Below are 27490 nucleotides of genomic sequence, written 5' to 3' on the forward strand. Positions count from 1 at the left end.
TATCCCCATGCACAAAGGTTAACTCCAAATGGATCAGAGACCTAAATGTAAAACCTCAAACCATAAGAACCTTAGAAAAGGAAGGAAATACTCTCATGGAAATCGGAACTGGCATCCAATTCCTGTACAAAACCCGAAACCCACAGGACTTAAGAGAGAAGATAGACAAATGGGACCTTATTAAACTGACAAGCTTCTGCAAAGCCAAAGAAACCATCAAGAGAGCAGGGAGACAGCCTACAGACTGGGAAAAAGTATTTGCCAACTCTAGGTCTGACAAAGGCTTAACATCCTGGATCTACAAGGAACTGAAGCGTACTGAAAAGAAGAAAACAAACAACCCCATTATAAAATGGGCAAAAGACATGAACAGACACTTCACAAAAGAAGACATTCGAACAGCCAACAAACACATGAAGAAATGCTCAACCTCACTAATCATCAGGGAGATGCAAATCAAAACCACACTGAGATACCACCTAACTCCAGTCAGAATGGCAATTATCAACAACTCAAAAAATAACAGCTGCTGGAGAGGGTGTGGTGAAAAGGGAACACTTCTACACTGTTGGTGGGAGTGTAAACTAGTGCAACCTCTGTGGAAAGCAGTGTGGCGCTTCCTAAAAGCTCTAAAAATTGACCTTCCATATGACCCTGCAATCCCCCTACTGGGAATATACCCTGAAGAACACAAATCACTCTATAAAAAAGATACCTGCACACGTATGTTTATCGCAGCATTGTTCACAATAGCAAGAACCTGGAAACAACCATGCTGCCCATCAAAAGAGGACTGGATTAAAAAAATGTGGTACATATACACGATGGAATACTACGCAGCCATAAAAAAGAACAAAATCATGAATTTCGCTGCAACCTGGATGGAACTAGAGTCTATAATACTGAGTGACCTCTCACAAAAACAAAAATCTGAATATCACATGTCCTCACTCATATAATGGACCTTGAACATCCAATGCAATACTATGAGAAAATGACGGATGGTACTGGGAAACTATGGGGGGGAGGGGGATGGGATCAACAGTAGCAAATATCTGTCGGGGGATGGGAAAACACTTCTTATCTACAGGGTGCCTGAATGAAACGTCATTGTACACCTAACCCTTAACTGTACCCCACAAAACCATAATAAAAAATACTGATTAATGAAAAAAAAAAAAGAAGGTAACTTTTGAGAATGTAAATACCTTTTACTTTATGTTGATTCTTCCTGCCTTTATTTTTGTAGTTTATAACATGAGCAATTAGGGTCAGAGACCTTAACATGAGAAATTTGGAGAGAAATTTACAGAACTTCTTACTCAAATTCTTCACTTGGCTGATAAAGAAGGTAAGAGTCAAACATAGAAAATGCCATATCCAGATTTCTACACCAAGATTTTTTCTAGTGCAAAATTCATATTTCCTTAAACAAATTCAATTTTCCATTCATTACCTTATGTTGTCTCAATGCATGTCATCAGTTGGGACTTTTTAAAAAATGACTATCTTTCACTAATCAATTTTGTGACATGGTCAAGTTATATTATCTCTCTAAGTCTTCTAGATAGCATCTTCAAAATGAGAGAATTTGCCTTCCAAGCTGACACATTGTCTATTTTTATGCCTTCCTAACTATTCATTACCAAAAAATGAAGAAACTACTTTAATGTAAAGCATTCAGAAGCAAATAAAAGACAGAAATGAGACATGGGCAATTGTTTTTCAGTCTTTTGTGAATTGAATACCCTGAATTGTGGATAACAGGAATTTTCTTTCTGAAAGTCAAGCCACTGGGTGGCATATTGTGGCCAACTGAATGACTGCTCACCAAATCTATTTCTTTTCCTCCAGGGCACATAGCTAGAATTCACATCCCAGCCTCTTCTTAATTTAAGGGTGACTATATACCAATAGAATGTGTCACGTTTTGCTTGATATCAAATTTCCCCAGTATGACTATTCATGATTTTTTTCCCTGATACACAGAACTACAATTCTGTAGGGAAGCAGGATCACAAGAAAAAAAGAAACTGAAACAATACATGGAAGGATAACCTTAAGTAGGGACGCAGATTTATAAAATAATAATTTTGTAGACCTTCACAGGAATAAGAAATGAACATTGATTTTGTTGGTGCTCTGAGATATCTGGGTGTCTTTTTTTTTGTTAAAAAGTGTGATCATTGAGGACATTACCTTATCTAATACTATATTTTATGTTTCTTAAAATTTTATAGTGCAGATATTCTAATTTTTTAAATTGTATGTCTCTAATGAGTGTATAAATATTCTATGTTAAAATGTCACCAAAGGCAAAATTTCTGTTTCTATACATCAGTAATTACACTTAATTTTAAAGTAATATTGCCTAAAATATTGTTAATTTATTATTTAATTGAAGTTCCTTTTCAAGTTGTCAAAGAATTTAGTCATTTTAATTAATTACAATTCACAATTTGCCTCAAAATTTTCATTCACATCTTGAGAGGTTAAGAAGCCCCCAAAGGTAACTTTAGAGGGGATTATTTCTTAATTTCAAATAGATTAAAATATGAATACTCTTAAAGAGCTTTAAAAAGCTCATCTTCCTCATATCACATTCACAACTAAAAATGATTCACATATATAGTTGTGATAAACATTTCATTTTTATTTCTTAAATTGTATATTATTTATAAAATGAACATAGAAGTGAAAATATAAACATTTTAACAAGCAGTTTTAATAAGTACATGCATTATTTTTCTATTTCTTTTATAATTTTAGCAATCAGAAAGAAGAGAGAGAAAGAAAATATATAGAAAACCAAGCCAAAGGCAATAATGCATTGACTATAACAAAAATTTATGAAACTTGTATGAATAATGTGGTGAATTAAAGAAGCAATTCCATAAATTAATAGTATTTTCTTTATTGGAATATTAATTTTGCCAAAGACTACCTAACAAACTGAAATAGACTAATAATACTTAAGGAATAGTTTAAATAGCAATTTTCAAACTTTTTAAAGATAACATGAAAATAAAAATAGAATGATAGTATAGACACCTTTGAATTTTTTTTTAATATATAAGAAAAATTAAGTGGTGCGGCTTTCAGAAATGCAGTGATAGGTGGTTGGCAGATCATTTTACCAGCTAAACAACCATTTACTGCTGAACAATTTAAAAATAATAATAACCATATAAACTTTCTGCAGAATATCCTAATAACATCTAGAATATGGATTAAAAATTCAGAAAATCCAACAAATCTCAGCAAGAACAGCGTAAATCTACAACATTTGAGCCATAAGTCACAACCACCCTCCTGCCCAGATGAGTATGACCGAAGCTGTACTTTGGGTAGATCCAATCAAGAGAGTAGGGATTCTCTAAATGTTGACTTTAGCAGATAAAAAATTGCAAAGTAGATATTATAAATATAAAAAAAACCTAAAGAAAATTATGTTTCAGAAATTCAAGAAATGTATGATGGCAACATTCCATCAAATAGAGAATAACAATAAAGTGTTAGAAGTTATTAAAAGAAACACTATGGAAATTCTGCAATTGAAAATACAGTGACTGAAATTTTAAAGTGTACTAGAGGTACTCAACAGAAGATGTGAACTAGCAGAAGAATGAATTATATGAAGCAGGTTCTTGCACTGGGTACTCACTCATCTGAGTGAGATGACACACTCATACATAACTTATATGAAGTAGACTTATGACTTACATATTGGCATCAAAGGAACAACAAAAAAAGCCTAGAATACATTGTGAGCTGGTCCCTCAAGGCAAAGGAAGCTTCCCTAGACAGAAGGAGTCTTGACTTGCATATGTCATTTGCACCACAGCAGAGAGACCTCAAAAGGCAGCCCATCCTGGGTTATATACTTCAAGGGCCATGTGACTCATAGGGAAAAGTTTTGAAGGACATCTTGCTCCCAGTGGGGAAAGAAACAAAACCCAGGACTTCTCTCTAGCTCAAGTGTTACATTCTCTAGGAGAGACAGGAAAAAAATGGAGCTGTTTCATACAGTGAAGTATATTTCATTCCCAGCATATTCTACAGTTACTTTTGAGAACTGCAAACAAAGGAGGGAGAGAGGTGGGAGAAATTAGGTCACTCCAAGGACACCCAGAGAACTCAGAGAACTGTCAGGAAATTGGCGAACCTGAAGATATATCAATAGTGATCATGTATTAAAGAACAAAGAGAAAAAATAATAAAGAAAAATAAACACAGACTCAAAAGAAAGGTGGAAAACCATTAGTACATTGACATATTTATAATAGGAGTGCCAGCAAGACTGCAGAGATAAAAGGAGCAGACAAAAACATTTGAAAAAAATACTGACTAAACTCTCTCCAAAATTGATGAAAAAGGTTAAACTCAAATGCTCAATTAACTTTAAGTAGAATAAAATCGAAGAAGGGCACATTCAGGTACATTGTTATAAAAATATTGATAAGCAAAATAACCAAAATAAAATTTTGAAAATAGCAAAAGGAAAAAAAAAAACAACTCATTACTTACATAAGGAAAAAACAGAGTCCAGAAAGCAAGAATGCTGTGTCCAGGAAAGGCATGTTTCAAAAGTGAAGATGAAGTAAAGATATTTGCAAAAGAAAAAACTGAGATAATACATCACTAGAAGACCCACTATCTAAAAACTACTGAAAAAAGTTCTTTAAACAAAAAGCATGAATGAACATGATAGAAATTCAAAACTACATGAAAAAACAAAGGCCACCAGCAAAGGCAATGATAGGTATACACACACACACACACACGCACACACACACACACACACATACATAATGTAATTATACAAGATTACATAAATGCATATTAATTTGCCTTCTTTCTATTACCTTATTTAAAATACAATTGTACAAAACAGTGTAGATATTATTGTAGTGTTAGGTTCATAACACATAGAAATGTAATATATTTAGTACTAAGAGTTCATAGGAAGTATCAAGAAATAAAACAGTTTGGGAGTAAGAAAATTACGCCAGGTGGTAACCAAATCCTTAGGAAGAAAGAAAGAAATACAGAAATAGACAATAATAAGTTTAACATAACAGACACTATAAACATATACTTGCTCTTCTTTCATTCTCCCAGCTTATAAATTCTAATATCTGAAATAACGTACTCATGAGTTTATAACATATAGCGATGTACTGTACAAATGGCACAAAAAGGGGCAAATAGAGCTATGCAGGACAAATATTTTTATAGCTTACTAGCATTAAATTAGTATAAATCTGAAGTTGATTCTAATAAAATAGCATATATACGGTAAGTCCTACAGCAACTACTAATGATATAATAAAAAATGCTACAGTAAAAAATAAAGGAATTAAAATGTTACATTAGAAAACATTTACTTAATGCAGAAAAAGCAATAAACGAGGACTACAAGAATAAACAAGATGAGATAAAACATAAAAAGTAAAATGGCACATATAAACCTAACTACATCAGTAATAATATTAAACGTGAATGAATTGGGTAATTTTAATTAAAAGAAAAATATTGTCAGACTGAATACAAAAACAAAACCCAAATATGTATTCGCTCCAGGATATAGAAATTAGATGTATAGAGATAGTCTGAAAGGATAAAAAAAAATTTTTTTTTAAAAAGACAATGCAAACAGTAATTATAAGAGAGTTAAAATGGTTGTACTAATGTCAGACAAAGTAGATGTTATTTTATTTTATTTATTTTTTTGAGTTGGAGTCTCACTCTGTCACTCAGACTGGAGTGCAGTGGCGGCTCCCGACCACCGCAGCCTCGACCTGCTGGGCTCCGGCGATCCTTCTGCCTCAGCCTTCCGAGTAGCTGGAACTACAGGCGCACGCTACCACGCCTGGCTAATTTTGATTTATTGTAGAATGAGGTCTCGCCAAGTTGCTCAGGCGGGTCTCGAACCCGTGGGCTCAGGCAATCCACTCACCTCAGCTGAGCCACCGAGCCTGGCACAAAGTAGATTTTAAAACCAAAAATGCTACCAGAGATAATTAGTGACATTTTATAATAATAACATGTCAATCTATCAGAAAGACATAAAACCCGCGGGCTCAGACAATCCACTCACTTTGGCCTCCCAAAAGCGCGGGATTGCAGGCTGAGCCACCAAGCCCCGCTGGTTTTAATTATTCTTATGTGAAGGAAATGAATATCTTAGTTCAATTGATTAAATTGGTATTTAATTACAAGTTTAATTTGTATTGATGAAATTTGATAATTGTATTTATTTACTAAAGTTTAGTCAATAAAAAATATAGTAAGCAGGAAAAAATATTTTTATGTGGTGAATCTCATTGATTTATTTGTATATGTTGAACCATCCTTCCATCCCTAGGATAAAACCCACTTGATTGTATTGTATTATCTTTTTTTATTTTTTTGAGTTGGAGTCTCACTCTGTCACCCAGACTGTAGTGCAGTGGCCACTCCTGGTCACCGCAGCCTCAACCTGCTGGGCTCTGGCAATCCTTCCGCCTCAGCCTTCCAAGTAGCTGGAACTACAGGTGCGCGCTAACACGCCCAGCTCATTTTGATTTATTGTATAGATGAGGTCTCACCAAGTTGCCCAGGCGGGTCTTGAACCCTCAGGTTCAGGCAATCTACTCACCTCAGCCTCCCAAAGGCGCAGGATTACCGGCTGAGCCACCGAGCCCGGCTTGTATTTTCTTTTTGATATGCTTTTGTATGTGGTTCGCTAGTATTTTGTTGAGGATTTTTGTATCTATGTTCATCAGACATATTGGGCTGTATTCTTTTTTATTTTGTCCTGTTTTTGGTGTCAGGGTGATTTTGGTTCCATAGAATGAGTTTGGGAGGATTTCCTTCCTGTTGAGTTTTTGGAGCAGTTTCAGTAGGATTAGGACCAGTTCTTTGCACGTTTGAGAAAATTTGGCTGTAAATTTGCCTGGTTCTGAAATTTTTCTGTTGGGAGATTTCTTATTACTGAATAAATTTATTACTCATGATTGGTCTCTTTGAGATTTTTTTTTTTTTTCCTGGCTCAATTTTGGGAAGTTGTATATTTTCAGAAATGTATCCATTTCTTCTAGATATTTTAGTTTGTGCATGCAGAGATGCTTACAGTAGTCTCGGACAATCTTACGTGTTTTTGTGGTATTAGTAGTAATGTTAGCTTTATCATCACTAATTGTATTTACTATTTGAATCTTCACTCTTTTTTTCTTGTTTAATCTACCTAGAAGTCTATCAATTGTTTAATTCTTTCAAAGAACCAACTTTTTGTTCTGTTGACCCTTTGTATACTTGTTTTTGGTATCAATATTATTAAGTTCTGCTCTGACCTTTGTTCTTGATATTCTTCTGTCAGCTTTGGGTTAGATTTGTTCTTGTCTTTCTAGTTCCTTCAGGTGTGACATGAGGTAGCTCATTTGAGATCTTTCTGGTTTTTTTTGATGTAGGCATTTAATAATATAAACTTTCCTCTTGGCACTGTTTTTGCTGTATTCCATAGGTTTAGGTATATTGTGTCTATTTTCTTTTCTGTTTTTTTAATCTCAGTCTTAACAATTTACTCCCAAATCATTCAGTCTTCTTAAAGAATAAAATTGTCAGCCAAGAATTTTGGAGCAGGTTGTTTAATTCCCATGTACTTGTATAGTCCTGAGACTTCCTCTTGGTATTTTTAGTTTTATTATACTAAGGTCTGAGAAGACATTTGATATGATTTTGATTTTTTGAATTTATTGAAACTTGCTTATGATCAAACTGATGATCAATAAAACGGTTCTATGGGCAGATGAGAAAAATGTATATTCTGCAGTTGTTGGTAGAATGTTCTGTAAATGTCTATTAGGTCAATTTGGTGTAGGATCCAATTTAAGTGCAGAGTTTCTTTGTTGATTTTCTGTCTTGATGATCCATCTAGTGCTGTTAGTGGGGTGTTGAGTTACCCCACTATTATTATTTTGTTGTCTATCTTTCTTAGGTCTAGTAGTTTTTGTTTATGAATCTGGGTGCACCAGTGTCAAGTGCTTATGCAGTGTATTTAAGATTGTTATCTTCTTATTGAATTGATTCATTATTTTTCATTGTATACTGACCTTAGCCTTTTTTTGGTTTTTTTTTTAGCAATTGCTGACTTGAATTTTGTTTTATCTAAGTATAGTTACTCTTGCTCATTTTAGGTTTCCATTTACATGGAATATATTTTCTCCCCCTTTATTTTGAGTCTGTGACTATCTTTACCTGTTAGGTGGGTTTCTTATAAATATCATATAATTAGATCTTTTTCTTTATTCATCTGACCAGTTTATATCATTTAAGTGGAACATTTAGACCATTTCCATTCACGTTTAATATTAATACGTGAGAATTTGTTTCTGTCAGAATGTTGAACTTTGCCTACTGGTTTTGTAGTCTCAGTTGTGTAATTGCCTTATAGGATCTGTGAGTTTTACATTTTTGCCTGCTTTTATGATGGTCAGCGTTCTTTTGTTTCTACTTTGAACATTTTTTGGATGGTTGGTACAGTGATTATGAATTCCTTTAACATTTGCTTGTTTGGAAAAGGTTTTATTTCTCCTTCATTTATGAAGTTTGTTTAACAGAACACACAATCTTGGCTGAAAGTTTTTTTCTTTAAGAAGACTGAAAATAGGACTCCAATATTTTATGACTTTCTGCTGAGAAGTCTGTTGTTAGTCTGAAGAGGTTTCCTTTATACGTGATTAGATGTTTCTTTCCTGTTGTTTTTAGGATGCTTCTCTTCTTGCTGAATTGAGATACCTTGATGACTATACACCTCATTTTGTAAAGTATCTTCCAGGTGTTATATGAGCTTATTGTCTGTAGATGTCAAACTCTCTAGCAAGACCAAGGAAGTGTTCCTGAATTATCCCTCAAATAGGTTTTTTCAACTTTTTGTTTCTTCCCCTTCAGGAATGCCTATAACTCGTAGATTTGGTTGTTTTACTGTTAATTTTTTTTTTTTTTTACTCTTTGATTAAGTTCACTCAAAAGGTTGGTCTTTGAGTTCTGAAATTACTTTTTCTCCTTAGTCTGCTGTACTGTTAAAGCTTTAGCTTTCAATTTTCTCTTGGATCTCATTTGTCTTCTTTACAATTCTTATTTTGAATTCTTTATCTGTCATTTCAGAATTTTTATTTTAATTAGCATCTATTGCTAGAAAGCAAATGTGAAGGTTAGGGATTTTTTTTTTTCCTTAGTTGGAGTCTCACTCTTTGTTGCCCAGGCTGGAGTGCAGTGGTGCCACTCAGGGCCACCGCAGCCTTGATCTGCTGGCCTTAGGTGATCCTTCCACCTCAGATTTCAGGTAGCTGGAATGACATGCACACCACTATGCCCAGCTAGTTTTTGTGATTTATTTTAGAGACAAGGTCTCAACAAGTTGTCCAGGCTGGTCTCGAACCTCCAGGTTTGGACAACCCCCTCACCTCGGGCTTGCAAAGTGCTAGGATTATAGACTGAGCCACCACACCCAGCCTATTCTGTTTTTTCACACTGCCCGAGTTCTTATTCCTTCTCATATGAAAAAGCTGTCACTTCTTACTTTTTAATTTACTTTTATATGTAAGGGACTTTTTTGTCACCCTCCTTGAGGGTGTGACTCTATTCTATATTTTATGTGATTGTTTTGCTTTAATTCACGGGGCTCTGTCTGAGTTTCTTGGCTATAGACAGCTTTGTTTGGCTGCTTTCTCAAATGCTGATTGTAGTAACAACGCATGGGATGTATAAGCAGGCTCACTATCTTTTGTGGGACTGTGATTGCAGAGGTCTGCAGGTTTTCTTCCTGTTTTTCTATGTAGTTCAATCTTCAGTCCAGTTGATGGCGCTTAGGGATAAGAGCTGGCTCACTCTTGGACAACCCAATGATAAGCAATGACAAGCCCTGAGGAAGGTGAGAGTGGAGGCAAATGGTGGAATGTGCAAAGTCTCTCCTAGGAAAGAGGAGGTTGCATCAACTTCCCTTTCCTATCTCACCCTTGGCCCCAGGCTCCTGAATTTTTTTTTTTTTTTAGTTGAAGTCTCATTCTGTCGCCCAGGTCGGAGGACAGTGGCACACTCCCGGCCACCCAGCGTTGACCTGCTGGGTTCTGGCAATCCTTCTGCCTGAGCCTTCCAAGTACTTGGAACTATAGTTACCACACCCAGCTAATTTTTGATTTATTGTGGAGAAGATGTTTCTCCAAGTTGCCCGGGTTGGTCTTGAACCCACGGGCTCAGGCAATCCACTCGCCTAGGCCTCTCAAAATGCTGGCATTACAGGCTGAGACATTGAGCTCGGCCAAAACTTTTTTTTTAGTTGGATTCTCATTCTTGTCGCCCAGGCTGGAGTCCAGTAGCACGCTCACAGTCACTGCAGCCTCGATCTGCTGGGTTTAGGAAAACCTTCTGCCTCAGCCTTTCAAGTAGCTGGACCTACAGACGCTCTCACCACACCTGGCTAGTTTTTTTGTGATTCATTGTATAGACCCTCAGCTCAGATAAGCACTGTCTTTCATCTATGGTACCACTGATCTTTTATCTTCAATACAAGTAAGCATTATGGAAAATGCCTCTCCCATGACTGTCAAAATGGCCTCAGGGGACAGACTCCTCTCTGCCCCAAATAGACAGCTTTTTAGCTCACCTGTAGTCTGCTGCAGGAATGCTGCCACTCCATTTAGGAGGGGAAAGGGGCCCTGCGTTCCATGCAAACCCTAGTCAGTGAACATTTATCTTCAGTGGGATTCTGCTGCCCCCAGTAACTCTAGAAAGGTCATCTCCAGGTACACCCTCCCTGACTCCCACCATGATCAGCTGTGGCTGCATCTGCAGCAATAAGCAGAGGGTAGGGAAAGTAAAGGACATGGGCATCCTGAAAAGTATTTCTCAAGTGCATTCCCAGGCATTGGTGCCACCTATCCACTGAGGCTGAACCACATTCTCCCTACAGAGAACAGCACTGCACCTGTACGTCTTTGCTGGGAGGGGATTCAGTCACCTTTAGTTCACATGGAGGGAGCCTTTACCCAAAAAAGGCATTTTGGTGCGTTCTCCCTTCTCCCAGGGACAGTTCTCCTTCCTTGTGGATTAGACCACTGGGAATCCCACAGGTCCCCAGAGTCCTGCTGTTCAGTAAGGTCGTTGCAGTCCCGTCAGGTTATGGGGAATGCTTGCAGGGTAGCTAGTGATGTGACTACACAACGTTTGAGATTCCCTGGACGGGATAGAGGCCTATAGTGAGTACACAGCCAGTATGATGCCAATTGCATCAGCCTGGGTTTGAGGGGAGAGTGAGAAACCTGTGTGAGCTGGCCACCCAGTGCTTTGCCCTTAAGAAGTTCCCATTGCATGGCTGGGCTCAGTGGCTCAGCCTGTAATCCCAGCACTTTGGGAGGCAAGTGGATTTCCTGAGCCCGCGGGTTCGAGACCAGGCCGGCCAACTTGGCGAGACCGCGTCTCTACAATAAAATAAAATAAAATAATTAGCCAGGCGTGGTAGAGCACGCCTGTAGTTCCGGCTACTTGGAAGGCTGAGGTGGAAGGATTTCCAGAGCCCAGCAGGTCACCGCTGGGGTGACCGTGAATGTGCCACTGAACTCTAGTCTGTGTGACAGAGTAAAACTCCGACTCAAAAGAAAAGAAAAGAAAAGAAAAAAGTTCCCATTTCATTGCCAACAGCAGTGCTTTGGTTCTGGAGGGCAGAGGGGTTCTCCAAAAGTTCAGCAACCAGCAGTCTGCCGCAGGAGTGAGGGGAGCAATTAACAACCCCATCTATCCTTTCCATGAGACTCCAAGTTCCTCAAGGGTTAATCTATGCCAAAGTGTTGCTTTCTTCTTTTTCTATGCCCAGCTTCCTCTCATGTGTTCTCCACTAGGTTCTGACACTCTCCCTTTAGTATTCCACTGGGGCCATGATTACTCACCTGTAATGTTGGTTCTTTCTTCTGAGATCTGATGTTTGACGTCTCTTCACCAAAAAAAAAAAAAAAAAAAAAAAAGAGATCACTTTTAATAATGCACTGCACAACTAGGCAGAAGAGCAACAAGGAAATATAAGTCCTAAACAGCAATATGAATCAATAAGACCTAAGAAACATTTATCAAACACTATGCTTCAAAAAAGTTAAATATATTTTTATCTTAAATGCACATGAATTATTCTCTAAGATAATATTCTGGGCCATAAATAAATCTCACTAAATAAAGATCGAAATAATGCAAAGTATGTAAATTAGAAAATAATAACATGTTATAAAAAAGCATATAGATGTCTCATCAATAACATAACCTTGCAACTATGACACTGAAAAAAAGACAGTAGCGATGAAAACTTGAAACAAGCAAAAGCAGTGAAATAATAAAGATTACCATAGAAACAAATGAAATGGAGAACAGGAAAACAAACAAGAAAATTAATGAAACCAAAATTTGCTACTTTCAAAAGATCAACAAAATTGACACTTAAAAACTGACACTAAATCGAAAAAGTATAAATATTTAGAGTATAGGTTGCAACTGAGTTGAAATAGAAAAAAGTTAATAGCATTAGACAAAAAACAATTTAAAACAAGTAGAAAGGAACTCTTTACCCTGATAAAAAAAAATCTACTAAAAGCCAAACAGAATAATACTTAATGATAAAAGAGTAAAAGCATTTTCCAAAGAGCTTTATTTGCAGAAAACTTTTCATCCATACAAAAAACCTGATAAAATAGACAAAAAAGCTACTGGAATCAATAAGAGAATTTATAAGTATGCAGCATGCAAGATCAATATATAAAAATCAGTGGTATTTATAAATTGTCTTACTGATTCTAGTACCATTTCTATTTATTTCAAGAATATAATAATGTATTGTGCACTTCAAAGCTGTTGAGAGTAAATTTTAAAAATTTTCATCACAAAAGATAATGAATATTTGTCATAAATATGTTAATTAGCATGATTTAGCTATTTTTGCATCACATTTAAAAAACATTATATCACCCGACCCCATACATATATACAACTATAATTTGTCAATTTGCAACTAAAATTTTTTAAAAATCAGTGGTATTGCTATATGGATAATCCAAAAGTAGAACCAAAAAAATAATTCATTTACAATAACATCAAAATAATAAACTACTTAGGATTCAGTTTAACAAAAGAGATACAAAATGTGTACACTGAAAACTATATAATTGAAGAAAATTAATATCTAAATAAATTGTAAAGAAATACCATTTTCATGGACCAAATGACTTAATTTTGTAAATGTGGCAATACTTTCCATATTGATGTTCACATTTAACAAAATCTTAGAAAATTCCAAGCTGACACTAAAATTAATATGGAATTTCAAGGAAACCTCTTCATCAAAAACAAGTTTGAAAAAAGGGAAGTAAAAGGACTCACACTTACTCAAAACTTACTACAAAGCAACACTAGAGTGTTGTGCTTATATGTGGAGATATATATTTATATATATACACATTTTATATATTTATGTGTTTATGTATATATATATACACACACACACATAAATCTCCACATTATTGGAAAAGAAATAGGAGTCAAGAAATAAATCTTATGGCAAATTGATTTTTTATAAGAATGCCAACAAATGGTACTGGAACAACATGTTACATCCATGCAAAAGAGTGCAGTAGGACCCCTTTCTTACATCATACACTAAAATTAATACAGAAATGTATCATAGACACAGCTGTAAGACTTAAAACTATAAAAAGTCTTAAAAGAAAATATAGGAATAAATCTTTGTAGAGAGCAGGTACTTTGCACTTCACACAAGGAAATACTTTGGGCTGCAATTAATAACCAAATGAAAGTAAACATACAAGCCACAGAATGAGAGAAAACATTTGGAAATTTTATACCTCATAAAGGACTTGTATCCAAAATATATAATGAACTGTACAGCTAAGTAATTGAAAGATTAAAAACCCAATACAAAATATGCAGAGGATGTGAATAGACATTTCTCCAAAGAAGGCATGTAAATGGCCAATAAATTCATGAAAAGATATGAGACATCATTAGTTGTTAGAGAAATGCAAATCAAAACAACAAGATTCAATTCATAACCACTAGTATAGTACAATCAAAAAGACAGACAAAGGCGTTGGCAAAGATGTGGATTAATTGGAACACTTGTGCAACGCAGGGAGGATTATAAAATGGTGTAACTGCTTTGGAAAATAGTTGTGTATTTTGTTAAATTGTTAGACTTAGAATTACCAAATAAACTAACAATTCCACTTCCACAAATGCCTCTCCCTCAAATAAAAATACATCGTCACACAAAAACTGGCATATAAATGTTAAAAAAAAAAAAAGCACTGTGTTGTAAGAAAGACATTTGGTCTTTATCCTCTTTCTGGCACAAAGTACCTAAAACCATTGGAATTTTCTGCATGATAAGAGTATTAGGAGAGTCTTTTGGTCTAATGAATTGACTCTTGGGCACCTCAAGATAGCTTCAGGATGGGAGCTGGTCACCAGAAAAACCAAACCTTCATTACAAGTTTGAGACTTTCAGCTCCACACCTCTTAACCTCGGGGGATGTTAGGGGATGGAGACTGAATTAATCACCAATGACTGATGATTTACTCAATCATACCTATGTAATGATACTTCCAGAAAACCCCTAAACTGTGGAGTTCAGAGAGCTTCCAGGCTGGAGACCATATTCACATGCCAGGAGGATGACACACCCCAACACTAGGGGGACAGTAGCTCCTGCACTCAGGACCCTTCTGGACCTCACCCTGTGTACCTCTTTATGTGGTTTTATATTTGTATACTTCATAATAAACTAATGAGAGTAAGTAAAGTACCTTTCTAAATTCTGTGAACCATTCTAGCAAACCATCAAACCTGAAGAAGGGATGGTGGGAATATTCAACTTATAGCCGGTCAGTCAAAAGTATGTGTAACATAGGATTTGCAATTGGCAGTTAAATGGGAGTAGTCTTGTGGGATGTGATGTTAATTTCAGTTAGTGTCAAAATTTAATTAAATTTTGGACGTTGAGTTGGTGCCAAGGAGTTGGAAAAATAGTCTTGGAATAACACGTAACATGTTTGGTGTCAGAAAGAAAAGAAATCTTAGACACAAATTATAATAGTCAAAAAGTGTAAACAGCCCAAATATCCATCAACTAATGAATGGATAAGTAAAATGTGGTGTATCCAGATAGAATATTATTTAAAAATAAAAACAAGTAGGGTAATATTTCAAATTATAAGATGAAATAAACTTGAAAACATTTTGCTAAGCCAGTCACAAAATTCCACATATTCTGTGATTCTATTTACATAATTTTCTGGAATAGGCAGATACAGACAGAAAACGGATTAGTAGTTTCCCAAAACTTTTAGGGTGGTAGAGGGAGTCATTGCTCATGGGTATTAGGTTTGTTGGAGGGGTGATTAAAGTGCTCAAGTTGTTAATGTGATAGTTGTGCAACTCTGTGAGTACTGTATATTAAAGATTACTGAATCCCCATATAGTAGGTAGACGTATCTGAAAAGATCAGCTGTTCTTCATGTTTTGTTTAATTTTAAAAAGAAGAGAAGAAAGAAAAAGTAGAGAGCTCTCCAGCCTTGGTTTTATTATTTAATTTGACTTTCATTCAAATTGCATTTGTGATTATTGAGAGATTCTATGTGGTGATAAATCTGTTTAACTATTGTTCGTTTAGCTTCCACCTCTTTTTACTCTTAATGTGGCAAATATGTTAATTAATATCAATAATTTATGCTTATTAGACAGAATACTGCTTATTTATATAACTAATAGCTTCATCATTAAGACCTGTCTTTCAGCCGGGCTCGGTGGCTCAGCCTGTAATCCCGTGCCTTGGGAGGCTGAGGTGAGTGGATTGCCTGAGCCCGCGGGTTCAAGACCCGCCTGGGCAGCGAGACCTCATCTCTACAATAAATCAAAAAATCAGCCGGGTGTGGTAGCGCGTGCCTATAATTCCGGTTACTCGGAAGGCTGAGATGGAAGGTTTGCAGGAACCCAGAAGATCGAGGCTGCAGTGACCGGGAGCGGCCACTGCACTCCAGTCTGGGCGACAGAGTGAGACTCCAACTCAACCCCCCCCCAAAAAAAACACAAAAAACCTGTCTTTCTAAAAATTGAAATTTATTAAATTATTTTAAAATCATTTATGTATATTTTTAAATTTAAGATATGTGTATATTTATATAAAACTACTGATATGTAAATATATACCTAGATACCTTAGCTATAGACAAGGGAGTTTTCTAATTACCTTAAGTTTGAAAACGAACATGAAATAAATAGTTCAACACCTTCAGCCACAATAAATTTATTCATTTATTGGGTACCTTGTTTTCTGTATAACAGTCTTGAATTATGCAAGAAGATTTTGAACAGCAATAATCTTAGTTCTCAAGAAGCTTAAATTTTAGCACAGAGACAGGTACATATACAATTAAAAACAAAATGGCATACTTCAATAGACGAAGTATATTTCAGATTGAAAGCAATAGAGATAAGAAAGCAATTAATTTTCCCTAAGGCTGAAAGTGAAAAGTACTGTACCCCATAATTTTAAAATAGAAATTAAAAGAGGAAAAATAAAGAAATATATTCTAAAAAGAAAGTGAAAAGTACTTCAAAGAGAGGCAGTCCTTGAGCAGGATTTGAATAGTCAGTAAGAGTTAACGAGACAAACAAAAGGAGACAGGAATCTTACTGTGTGTACTTACCAAGTTGTACAGTATGTGATCATATATATAACTATGGGAAATAATAAAGTGGAATTATGATGGATTTCCTTGGTACACATCTCTTGGTAATATTGTATGACAGCTAAGAAGAAATGTTAATAAACCTAATATTTAGACAAAAACCTTGAAAATTGTATGCTTTCTGTACCACTTTTGTAATAGACATATGTCTCATTGGAGAATTAATGCTAGCTATCACAACAAACTCAGAAATCTTCATGGCTTATCATACAGAAATCTTCATGCTTATCACAATATGTGTTTCTCATTTACTCAGCAAGTCAGATATCCTCCTTCATTATGAAGCTATGCTAACTGGAAATCTTCATGGCTTATCATACAGAAATCTTCATGCTTATCACAATATGTGTTTCTCATTTACTCAGCAAGTCAGATATCCTCCTTCATTATGAAGCTATGCTAACTTGACCCTGTGATCTGCAAAGTTTCCATGATAGAAAAAGAGAAAAATGAAGGAGGGCACATCTTCGTCTTGATTCTCTCAGACTCTTACACTGGTCATTTTATTTTTTAGTTTTATTATTTTATTTTATTTTATTTTTTGTTGTTGAGTTGGAGTCTCACTCTGTCACCCAGACTGGAGGGTAGTGGCACGTCTCCCAGTCACCGCAGCCTCGACCTGCTGGACTCCGGCGATCCTTCCGCCTCAGCCTTCCAAGTAGCTGGAACTACAGGCGCGCGCTACCATGCCCAGCTAATTTTTGATTTATTGTAGAGACAAGGTCTCATCAAGTTGCCCAGGCGGGTTTTGAACCCTCAGCCTCAGACAATCCACTCTTCTCGGCCTCCTCAAGTGCTGGGATTACAGGCTTAGCCACCGAGCCCGGTCTACAGGTCACTTTAAATGATCCATTGACCAGAATTAGGCAGATGGTCTCAGTGTCATCACAAGGGAAGGTGAAAAATCTGAGAGCTGTTAGAACTATCTTGACCACAATAAAACGTCTTTGAAAACTGTGTATTCCCTATGTATCATTAGGTTGTTTGCAAAGGAATGGCACAAACATTTCCAGTATCCATGTCCCCATTTCGCAACTCTTTCCATCAAAAAGTGGAAGCTATTTTACCATCCCTTAAATCTAGACTGACACTATGACTTGCTTTGACTGATAGAATGTGGGGGAAATGTCTTGTGTTGACTCTGAATCTAAGCCTCAAGGAGTCTTGCCTGCTTCTGCTTATCCTTGAAACACTGCCATTGCTATGTGAACAAACTTGGGCAAGATTGCTGAATAAAGAACTACACACACCATCCCTGGTCGCTGGTCCACAGCAGGCTAATCACTGCACATATGAGTGAAGACTCCCTAGATGAGCCAGCCTCCACGTAGCCCCCAAGTTGCTGCAGACCCAGGTGCCAGCCCAGTCTAGATCATTGTGTAAGGATACATAACAAAAAGTAAAAGCATTTCATTTGTCTTCAAAAAAGGAAAAATACCCCCATCCCCTTTGCTTAAAGTACTTCCTAGAAAACTTTTCTTGTAAATTCTTTCTTTGCCCTTTGAGATGTCTGTAAGCCTTTTAAAATGCTAAATAAGCCTCTTGCCAGTTTTAAAATCCAGGAATGCTTTTGTTAAGGACCTAAGAGCCAGCTCTTTGAAATGTAGTCATGAAGAAAGACTGCAGCTATCTCCCAGTCCCTAAGGGGACACTGGAGGGTAGAAGTCCAAGGAGTTAAGCTTCTGCTCCTGGCTCAAAGTTCTAAAATCCACCTCTTATCATCAAGATACTAAACATATATTTCTCCTTTGGATAAAGACTAACACTTCAATTTGCAGAGGAATATACAGCAAATTGTATATGACAAATAGTGCTTTCATTGAATTCCTCTTACTCAAGGACTAGTTCGAGTTTATTTTGAGAATATGTATGTAATGAGTTGTATCTGCCTGACTACAAAAAAAGTTAGATTTTATTCTTGTCATTGCAGTCTTTTTTAGTGGGTTGCCTGTCACACCCAACTCAGACTGGTTTAATGCCTATTTGATAATAAAGCTGTTTTCTTTCTTTCTTATATTTTGTGCAGAGGAATTTCTGTGTTGGCAGATGTTTTAATTATTATTATTTTTTGACCAATGATCAGCAGAACTTCCCACATGACTGACTCTAGACTTATGAACAATAACAAATGATGGTTGTTCTTTAACTACATATATTGGATTATTTTGCACAGACTCAAAGCTAACAAGTAAATTCTGTACTGCTTTAACATTATTATGGAGAATTTCAAACATACACAAATATAGACAGGTAAGTGTAACAAACATTTTATATATCCTGCATCTATCGCCTACCATCAAAAATTAAGAACTTGTGGCAACTTTTATTTCATCAACAATTCTCCCTCTTATAATTTTCAAAGAAACCATGACATTTATTTCATTTAACTCTGTACATCATTAAAACACACAGTCCACTACTCACTAAGTTTTAGTTGAAATATTCCAAGTAAACATGAATACCTGGACCATATTATCCTCATGCTATAGAATCTCAGAGGTTTTTCAACTTTTATTGATTGATATTTTGATTTTGGCCTTCAAGATATACAATCACTGGAATATAATTCACCAATTGAATGTGAATTATCTGAAAAAAATATAGAAACAATTTTATATTTCTTTTACAACAGGCTCCCCCAATACCAGGGCCCACAGCGGGAGGTGAGCAGCTAGAGAGGGAAGCTTCATCTTTATTTTCAGCTGCTTCCCATTGCTTGCATTACCCTTTGAGTCCTGCCTCTTGTCAGATCAGCACTGAAAAGCCTGCTTTCATTTCCAATATCCTATCATTGCGAAGTAGGGTTTTCTGTAGTGGCAGCAACCAAAACAAGAGTATGAAGTAGACAGAACATAAGCAACACACTTAAGGTGTCACTGTCTCCCATCACTCGCAGATGGGACCATCTAGTTGCAGAAAAGCAAACTTGGGGCTCCCACTTATTCTGAGTTATGGTGAGTTGTATAATTATTTCCTTATATATTGCAATGCAATAATAAAATAAATAAAGTGCACAATAAATGTGATGTGCTTGAATCATTCCAAAACCATCTTCTTCCTGGCTGCCCCCACCCTCCCTGCCCATGAAACCTGTCCCTGATGCCTAAAAGGTTGGGGATTATTGCTTTACAACATTTATCACAGTGAGATCTGAATCTAAATATGATATACTCATTTAAATTTTCTTCTCTCTTTTATTTTCCATTTCTTAAATATTTTAAAGAAAGGAGGTAATTGAAGAGAATTAATGCAATGTTAAGTTTATTAAGTCAATGACCTTCCTCAGAATTAGAATATGTATTGTCATCCTGCTTTAATGCTTTTTTCTACGTAGTAATGTAATCACATATGACTGACAGAGAATTATTTCTTCCATAGAGATGTGTGAAAGATAAAAGATTAAACAAAAAATGAAAAATTATGATATTTTAAATATTTATTTTTTAAAAAAGTCTACGTTATATAGTTTTGTTATATACAAACTATGTTAATATGTTTTGTTAAGTCACAGATAACATTCTTATGAAATTAAAAAGTTGGTATTTCTGAGCTGCACAGTATACCACCAATTTTTTTATATTTGTGGGATAGTAAATTGAATTTTACTTGAGCTATACATGAAGGATATTTTCAGAGCTTAAGTACTTGCCCTCATAGTTTCTGCAAAGATAAACAAATTGGGGGGGGGAGGACATAATGGGGAAAACATCCTAGCTTTCTGGTATATAGTTGTAACAAAGGAAGGATCTCAAGGGGTAAATGAACTAGCCTTCAGCATAAACCCTAAACTTTCAGGGTCAAATGATATATTTTCACCTCAAGTTTCTTATATCTATTTAAATGCTTTCCCACATGTGCATATGTATCTTAATCTTCTGCACACTGCTCTGTTGCTCATGTTTCTTACTCTATAAAACAAAGATGTAACTTTGATCCCTCTTTACCCCTTCCCTGCTCCTACCAGTAGTCCTTGAAAGATTAAATTTGAATTTTATTATAAAAAAGCAAAGATAATTTACACAGTGGACACACAATACATCTTAATAGTTGCAACGATAGCCAAGAATAACATTCGGTCATGTAATACCTTATTTCATATTCATCAGTCTTACTCTACAGAGTTTTGAGAAATTGAGAGAAGTGGATGAGAAGTATCTGCTTATGCCATAACTGAAAGGATAATATACGGGTTCCCACAGAGTCTATTCATTTCAGAAAGCGGAAGGTATTTCACTCCTTGCCCTTAGATGAGAGGGATAAAAAGAGGCATTATACAGAAATACAGTAAATGTATGATGAAGACACTATGCTGGACTGTATTGCTCTATCCAATCATTCATTCTCTTCTCTGTAACATCCCAACCCACTGCCATGTAACTTCTGTGTTCTAGATAGTGGGGATCATTCTCAACCCACTGATGTTTTACTTTGCATGTGACTTGATCTGGCCAAGAAGATATGGTTTGTTGTTGTTGTTGTTGTTTGTTTGGTTGGTTGTTTGTTTTGAGTTGGAGTCTCACTCTGTCACCCAGACTGGAGTGCAGTGGCCACTCCCGGCCACCACAGCCTCAACCATCTGGGCTCCTGCAATCCTTCCACCTCTGCCTTCCAAGTAGCTAGAACTACAGGCACGCGCTACCACACCTGGCTAATTTGTTGATTTATTGTAGAGTTGAAGTCTCGCCAAGTTGCCCAGGCAGGTCTTAAACCCGTGGGCTCAGGCAATCCACTCACCTCAGCCTCCCAAAGCGCAGGATTACAGGCTGAGCCACCGAGCCCGGTTTAGAATTATGTTTTAAAAGTTACCAGTTTCTGCATGGTTCCATCACAAAGAACATCATATTCAAAATAAAGGTGGAGTCTTCAATCTGCGCTGTGGTATGAAGAAAATAAGTGGAATGGAGATGCAGGCACCTGAAATTGACCAGTTGTTGTAAGCCACTGTCTCTTTTTTGTTAACCAAAGATAGATAGATTAAATTACTTATTTTAGTATATAATTATATAAACATGAATAATAGGCCTTGTGTTTTTGATAAGCAGGGACAAACAAAGCCCCAGTACCATCTGTATTGTGTATGTTCCCTGAGACAATTGATAGTACCAACACCTTACAAATGAAGAGTTAGTTACTCCTAAGAAAAATAGCTTCTTAATGACGCTGAGCTTTAAAACCTGGAATAAAAGTTGCAGCAGAGATTTATGGTCACATATTTAAGCAACAGTACAAGTAAGACTATTAACCATCTGAGTTTTCTATTGGGAACAAATTTACAGCAGAGAATAATAAGACTTCTCTAAAAGACTAAAAGGATACCTGAAGAAATAATGTGTGCAAAGAGAACTTGAAGGTAGGAACACTAGTCATAGTCTAAAATGCTAACCCTTTACCCATTTAGAAATAAAAAGTGGAGCTCCCAGCCATGTTCATTTAATTTTACATAACACACTTTTTGAGGCTGAAGCAAATCTGACTGGTTTTCAATGTAAATACTAAAAAGAGTTCTTGAAGTTAAAAAGAGAACTCTCTAATCCTAAGGAGAATTAGAGAGAGGAGAGAGAGAGAGAGAGAGAGAGAGAGAGAGAGAGAGAGAGAGAATGGTAGTGTATTTTGTAATTCTTCTTTTTTTTTAATCTCAGGGTAAACCCTCCAGCTGCAAGCACAGCCAGAGAGTATGCTCAGTTTAAACAGGGAAAGGGTTAAGTCAACAGCTAACATACTGAAGTTGAATTTATATGTCAAGGCAGAAGACAATAGAAGCTGTAAAATTTAGTTATCATGGTTAATCTACATGGAAGATAGAATTGTGAGCCCTGCATCAAAAGCAGTTGTGAACATACTTGGTAAATACATTGCTAAAACTGCTTTATAGGAAATCATTGCTAGCTACCGGTGACCAACACCTTTGCTGAATAACTTGCATTTAATAGTTGAAAGATATTTGTCCCGAGTGGCCTCCAATATGATTGAAGTGAAGAGGTGAAAGCCTGTTAGACCCCAAAAGAATTAAGTAAAATCAAGTGAAATCAGACATATGTTTGCAAAGTTAGCCAAAAGAACACAATGAACATATTACAAAGAAAAATATGAGCTTGCCTTCTGTATTTCTACTGCTGCAGTACAAATTATCGCAAACCAGGTAGGTTAAAAAACAGCATAAATTTATTATCTTGCTGGTCAGAAGTACAGTAAGGTTCTTCACTAAAGTCAAGGTACTAGCAGGACTGTGTTCCTTTCTGGAGGCTTGAGGAGAGAATATATTTTCTGCTTATTTGTGTGTTGACAGAATTCAGTTCCCTGTGGTTATTAGACTAAAGGCCATTCATATCATGGGAGCCCCAAATCAGACAGGGCACTCACATAATTGTTTACCTGTTCTGAAGAAATCACCCAGAGGACAGCTGGCAAATACATGGGTTTATTAATACTTATAGGAGGAATCAAAGGCAGCTGGTCAGTACAAAGTTCTCCACTCCCCCAAAACATGGGGAAAGATTATAATTATATACCATACCCTCAGCATGGGAAAAGGAGCAAGACAAACAATAGCATTATGTACAAAGAAGCAGAAACAAAGTAACTGCCTTGAGGATGTGAGTGTGCATATCTCCAAAGGCATTTTGACAGGGCACAGATGGCCTTGGCCAAGGACATCCTCCTCCCGATTAAGGAAGAGTCATCAGCAGGAGAGGCCGAGCAGAGCATATGTCCTGCATTTACCTTGCACCATTCCTAGCTTCTAAAAGGTCACTTGCATTTCTTGGTTTGTAGCCCCTTTCCTCCACATTCAAAGTCAGCAACGGTAGGTTGATTATCGGTCTTCTTCCTTCTTTAGTCTCTACTCCATCCCTGTTAGTAAAAGTTTTTTTTTTTTTTTTTTTAGGAATACTGTGATAGATTGGATAATTGAGGTTTCAAGGTCTGTAATCTTAATTCTATCAATGGATTCTTTTTTGTTATATAAGGTACTCTAGTCACAGGTTCAGATGATTAGGACATGGACATCTTTGGAAGGACATTATTTTGCTAACTATATCTGCTAAGATGCCAATCCAGGATTAGTAAACGAAAGAGTGAGAAAGAAAATGGAGACAACATTTAGGAATAGGCCCTGACATTTACCCACATCATAGAGAGCCTGCAGGGTCCACACCACATTGTGATGAGTTGGAAGGCAAAGAGTTCCCTGGATATCTATGGCCAAGACTGAAGAATGACAGACCTATCTCTATTTAAATCCCGTTTTTCTTTTAGCTACCTCTCCTGTAGAATCTTACTTCTAAAGTCACCTACAACTACTATATAGCGATTTTCTAACTTTGTAGGTGACTTTAGAAGTAAGGTTCTTTGAGAAAACATTAAAAGTCATTAGATAGAAAGGCCATATATGACAAATTCACAGCTAAAATCATACTGAATAGGGAAAAATTAAAAGCTTTTCTTTTACAATCTGGAACAAGTCTGGGAAGCCTATTCTTCTCACTACTAGCTAGAACAATTGGCAAGAGAATGAAATAAAAGGCATCCAAATTGAAAAGGAAAACATGTTCAATTGTCTCTTTTTGCAGATGACATAATTTTATATTTAGAAAATCCCAGAAATTTTACCAAATGCAATTAGAATTTAAAAACAAATTTAGTAAATTTGTGGAATATAAAATCAACATAAAAGAATAAGTAGTGGTTCTTTACACTAACAACAAACTATCTGAAAACAAAATTAAGAAAACAAGCCCAGTTATAATAGCTACAAACAAAAATAGAAATAAATTTTATCAAAGAGGTAAACGATCTCTACACTGAAAACTATAAAACATTTATGAAAGAAACTAAAGAAAACACAAATAAATGAAAAAATACCCTGTTTTTGTGTATGGTAAGAATCAATATTCCTAAATGTCTCTACTACTTGCTACAGTTTGAGTCCCTCCCCCAAAGTTCAAGTATGGGAAATTAACACCTAATATAGCATGTTGAGAGGTGAGATCTCTAAGAGGTAATTAGATAACGAGTAAATTAATCTTGTTATTGCAAAAGTGGGTTAATTATTATGCAAATGTGTTTCTGATAAAAGGATGAGTTCAACCCCCTTTCATCTAGTTCCCCTGTGCTCTTTCACCATGTGATGCCTTTCATCATGAAATAATATGGCAATAATGCTTTTGCCAGTTACCATCACCTTCATATTGAGCCTCCTAACCACTAGAACTGTGAATAAAAAATATTTTTACATAACTTACCCAGTTTGTGTCACTCTATTATAGCAGCACAGCATGGGTTGAGATACCATTCAAAGCAATCTATAGATTCTATGCAGTCTCTATCAAAATGATAATGACATTCTTCACAGAAACAGAAAAAAAAATTCTAAAATTTATATGGTACCACAAAAGATTCCAAATAGCCAAAGCAATCTTGAACAAAAAGCAGGATTTCCAGGAAGATAGCAGGGTTACCAGTTGGACTGCATGAGTACCTGTGTGTGTGAATGATTGTATGGTGACAGGAACTGCAGCCGGCAGAGAAACTAACCAGACTCTCTAATGCCTGGGCAGAGAAGTGCTTCCAGGGCAGCCTCTGTGGAACAGTTGAACTTCATCTTAAAACCAGGCACTCTCTCTGTGTTGCATTGGGGCTGCTCTCTTCAATCTCAGAGAGCATCACCCTCATGCACCAGCCCTGGTAGATAATGACAGATGCAAAACCCCAGATGATCCACCCTCCACCCTGAGCCAGCTGCTGGATGATAGACACAGACAACAGAACAACCCAAAAAACAGGATGGGGAGTGCCTGATTCCTGGCAACAAGTGAAAGAGATCAGGATGGGAGAGCAGAGACAGGAGGCCCCATTTCTCTGCTGTGAACTGGATGCCCTGGGAGCTGTGACAAAGCGGAAGAGGAAGGAAGGCAGTGAGATCTCGAGATTCTGTGTTAAGTTATTTCAGTCCCCTTCCCTCACATGGGTGTACAATGGCTACCAATTGCAGGCAGCAGGGGGTGAAGATTCTAACATCCTAAGTTCCAAGAGCAAATAGGAAACCTGCAGTAACAGCCCTGTGTCCCAGAACCCATGACAAGAGGGAGACCACTTTCTCAAAAAGACATGGTAAAACTGAGAACTCTTTATCAATTTTTTTGTTTTTCCTTTTTTTTTTTTTAGTTTGTTTGTTTGTTTTTTGAGGGTGTATTAGTTTGCTTATTTTGTTTGCCTGCTTTGTTTGTTGGTTGGTTTTCTCTTTTCTTTCCTTCTCCTACTTCCCTTTGTTCTTTCTCTTTTTAATGTTTTTCTTTTTCTATTTTTCTTTCCACTTTTTCTCTCTTTCTCTTCCTTTCTCTTTTTTCCTCTCTTTTTCCTCTTCTACCCTGTATTGGAATCAGGGGCTATGCAAACATATCCACTGTAAGGTCATATTGTGCAGAAACAAAGAGTGAATTTCAGCTGGTCCATTCACCAGATAGCACATTATGAATTGCCAGTAGGTTCAGAATCCTTGTAGCACCTCTGCACCCCTTAGTAAGTGCTCAAAATTTTAAAGAAATAGCACAACACCCATCCCCAGCCCTACTTCATAATTGAGCAAACCCGAGCCCAAGCTCAAGGAAAGACAGAAAGTAGAGCAAGTATCAGAAGTGACTGCTCCTCCATTTTCCAAGAGCAACAGAATTAAAGTGAAAGTTAGGAGAACTTCTACAAATGGAGAAAAACCAATGAAAAACTTCTGGTAACTATCAGAGTCTCACCTAAGAGTCAGTGCTAGAAAGAATAGTTATTGGGGCACACACAATGGCTATCTCCCAGAAAGACAGTACCCAGAAGGTACTTATGGAGATAAGAGAACTGTTGGATAGAATGACTAAAAATCAAGAAATTCAAGGGCTAAAACTAAATAAAACTGCAATGGAGCTACACAGGCTCAAAAAGTGTACTTAGAAATAACAGAAATAAAGAACTCCATTAAAGAAATAAATAACAAACTGACAAGCATGGGAAACAGAATTGACCAGGCAGAAGAAAGAATCTCAGAGTTGGAAGACCAAAATACGGAACTAACCCAATCTATTAAAAATACAGATAATAAAATTAAGAAGAAAGAGGAAACTCTCCAAGAGATGTGTGATTTTATCAAACCTATATCTGATTGGAATACCTGAAATAGAAAGAGAAATGGAAAATACCTTGGAGCAAACATTCCATGAGGTCATTCAAGAAAACTTCCCTTCTTTGGTCAGAGAGATGACTATACAAGAACAAGAGATCCAGAGAAACCCTGCAAGACATCTTATGAGAAGACTAATCCTTAGATGCAGTAATTTGCCTACATAAATTAAGTATAAAAGAAGAACTCCTAAAGGCAGCAAGAGAAAAAGATCAGACTACTTACTAGGGGTGACCAATCAGAATTGCTGCAGACTTCTCTGCAGAAACACTACAAGACAGAAGGAATTGGACTCCAATCTTTAATGTTTTCAAAGATAAACAATTACAACCAAGAATTTCCTACCCAGCCAAGCTAAGCTTCATCAGTGATGGAGAATTAAATTCCTTCCCAGGCATCCAATTCTTAAGAGAATATGCTGCTTTGAGAACAACTCTACAGGACACATTTAAAAAGGTGCTGTGCACAGAAGAAAAAAAGAAGCAAAAGAAAGACCATCTACTTCACACGATCACAAACAAACACAGAAGCAGCAGAACACAGCAC

This window comes from Carlito syrichta, unplaced genomic scaffold (assembly GCF_000164805.1).
Source record: "Carlito syrichta isolate Samal-C Ts95f unplaced genomic scaffold, Tarsius_syrichta-2.0.1 Scaffold303024, whole genome shotgun sequence".
In the NCBI taxonomy this organism is placed as follows: domain Eukaryota; kingdom Metazoa; phylum Chordata; class Mammalia; order Primates; family Tarsiidae; genus Carlito; species Carlito syrichta.